Genomic DNA, 3178 nt, shown 5'->3' on the forward strand with positions numbered 1-3178 from the left:
AGACGGGATTTCTTTTTTCTTGCACGTCGTTTTCTACTTATTGACTATGATCTCCCAGTTGCCTTCATCACGTGAATTGTTTTGTTGGGCATAGATCTTACATCAAATAGAAAGATGAGGATCATCGGATCTAATATATATCTTTTGGTGTTTAAAAAAGATGTATTTTTTTTTCTTTAAGCATATGACTAGTATATCAAGAGTATTTAGACAAGCTTAATCTTTTGACTTATCTTGTTCCTCAACAAATTTTTGGCCTATCTTGCTTAAATTTTTCCCACCCATGTAAACATCACCCCTTTATCATCTTGAAAAGATTAGTATTTATGAGCTCAGACACGAAGTTTTTTTGTTGGAAGCTTAAAGTGAAAGCTTACATACATGATCCTAGTCAAGATATAGATGATTAATACTTGCAAAGTTAGCGAAAAAGTGTTATTTGGTTCTTCGCTTTTTATAAATACCCAAGTTCTAATGATGGATATAGGATTTGATGGGGGACAAAATGGATCGTCCAGCCCACAGCTAAAAGGCCGCCCAGTTTTGGCCCAATAAACGCCAACGCCGACCGGTTGAATTCTCACTTCGGCCTATAATCAGCTCGACTTCGGACTCCGCCAAAAGCTCCATCGACTTCAGATATTCGCCGACTCCCCCGACCAAGTTTGGGGTGTCTCCAGTGTTCGACGACCCGCCTAGACCAAGCTCGAGTGTCTTCAGTGTTTGACGACCCGCCTAGACCAAGCTCGGGGTGTCTCCAGTGTTCGCCGACCTGCCCCGACCAAGCTTGGGGCGCTTACTTCAATAGTACGCCCCGACCCTCGAGCTTGGGGCGCTCCACCGAGCACATCTTGAAACTCGGGAAGCCGAGCTACCCTCAGCACCCGTCTAGCCAATCTTGCCAGACGCACGACGCGACCTCTCAACAGGCTCGGCCTCGCCAACAACAGTATCTACGTGCGTGCCTACGCCCTCCTACGTAGCCGTATGTTATGACACCACTATGCTACGCCCCCATGGCCGACCCTCAATAGTCAAAGGACGACACCATGACTACTCCAGCCATACTCTACTGTGATTGTTAACGCCCTACTGTTCTTAAGAACAGACATCACCACACGCCACCAACCAGCCTCAGCTGCGCGCCATTCGGCTTCGAGCCCGCTCCTTCATGATGAGGGCTGACAGTGCCTCTGCCACCTGGGCCTCTCCACCGAGATTATAAATAGCTCGATCAGGTAACTTCTAGGGACTCTTGGCTGGACCAAATTGATCCCACTCTAACTTGATCGTTGGAGGGTCCTCACCGAAAACACTGGTGAAATTTTGTGCAGGTCCGCCTCCGTCGCGCAGGAGGTGGTTCCCGTCTTCTTCTTCCAACAACCAGCGGCTCCCTCGACTCCACCGGCGTGGTCACCCTCGGGCCAAATTTGAACCACAACAGGACTAAATATATGCCAATGTGGATTCTTACATGTTTGCTATTCAAGCACTAACGTCCTTATCAAGTTATGGGCTAGATCTATTCAAATTTAATTATAAGTACTATATCCAAAAACAAACATCACAATTAGCCCATGGTACAGTATCACCTCGTCCATATGGACTATAGGACTGGTCCACTTTACTACCATTTATCACAATCTAGGATTCTATTTAAAAAAGCTAGTCGTAATGTGTTATTTGGATTTTATGATCTTGTATAAGGATGTAAGATCTACTCAAAATATAGCTATTATAGGACTAAACATATACCTGCATGGATCGTCCCAATAAAAATTTATGGGCCACCACCACTAATCAATAAACTAACCTTTCAAAACAAGGCCCGGTGAAGACTGTTCTTGTTCATTTTGCATCGGCAGTTTGTTAATAATGCAACTAAGGCCAATCTTCTACGACAGAGCCGCATTATCTTAGCCTTCTTGATAGGAAGCTATTAGGGCTCAATTTATTCATTCCAGCCCAACTGGCCTGTCATTACAACGGTCATCTAAGCAGCACCCAATGCCACGGTAGCACCTAACATATTTCCAAGAGGAGAGTCCCTCCATAGCTCAAGTCCTTGACTCTTCTTAACAACATCCTCCCCAGGATCTTCCAAAAAGATGAACCCAAGTGGTATGCTGCACATCTGATTCTTTCTTGGATGTAATCTGTGGTCTCTATTGCGCTAGCCAGACAAATAGATCACTAATCAAGCATTGAATTTAAGTTATGGCACAAATATTTAATTCATCAAGGGCCGGAAAACATAGAGGTAACTTATGACATTTTAAACCAGGGAATCAGTTTGGTCTGTTAGTCACAAAGTAAAGAAAAAGAATAAACAAAATGGAGGATGTGCCGATTACCTTTCTTTTTATAAATGAGCAGATCTGATCCTCTCCCTTAACTTAGAGAACCAATTTGCAGACTTTTACTGGAACCATGAGGTTTGATGGCCAATTCCCAACCAAATGGAATAAAGGACGAGGCCCAATCTTTACTGGACTCATGCAAGCCCATTCCACAAGGCTCGCGCCCAACCTCTTTGGCGTGATGGCCCAGCTCAGTACAGAAAGGAAAAAATATAGCCAAATTAATTAATTATTTAAAGATAAACCATTTCTATCTTATTCCAGGGGAAGCTCGTCCCAACGTAGTTCTTTTTTTTGGAAAATTTTTTCTAAACATATTTTTTTAAGAAAAAAAAATCAAATTACTATTCAGTGAACAAACAAGCTGTAACAACCCAGGACCTCACCTAAAATGGCTAGCCGGAAGATATTATTTGGGTTCCTTGATCTTGTATAAGTACCCAAGATCTACCCAGCGAATAATCGATGCGAGATTAAACACACGCCCGCACGGGTCCTCACATACTCCCTCCGTTCAAGTGCTGACGTCCTCGTGAGACTAAAGGTTCAAATCCATTAGAATCTAATAACAAACACCACGATCAGCCCGTGGTCAGCTCCAATAGATCTGTGCTGCAGTGTCCCCTAGTCCACATAGGTTATGGGTCGGGTCCACTCTGATACCATTTGTAACAATGCAGGACCTTACCCAAAATGGCTAGCCGGAGATATTATTTGGGTTTCTTGATTCTGTATAAGTACCCAAGATCTACCCAGCGAATAACTGATATGGGACTAAACACACGTCCGCACGGATCCTCACACAAGCACCCTACGTA

This window comes from Phoenix dactylifera, unplaced genomic scaffold (genome assembly GCF_009389715.1).
Source record: "Phoenix dactylifera cultivar Barhee BC4 unplaced genomic scaffold, palm_55x_up_171113_PBpolish2nd_filt_p 000643F, whole genome shotgun sequence".
In the NCBI taxonomy this organism is placed as follows: domain Eukaryota; kingdom Viridiplantae; phylum Streptophyta; class Magnoliopsida; order Arecales; family Arecaceae; genus Phoenix; species Phoenix dactylifera.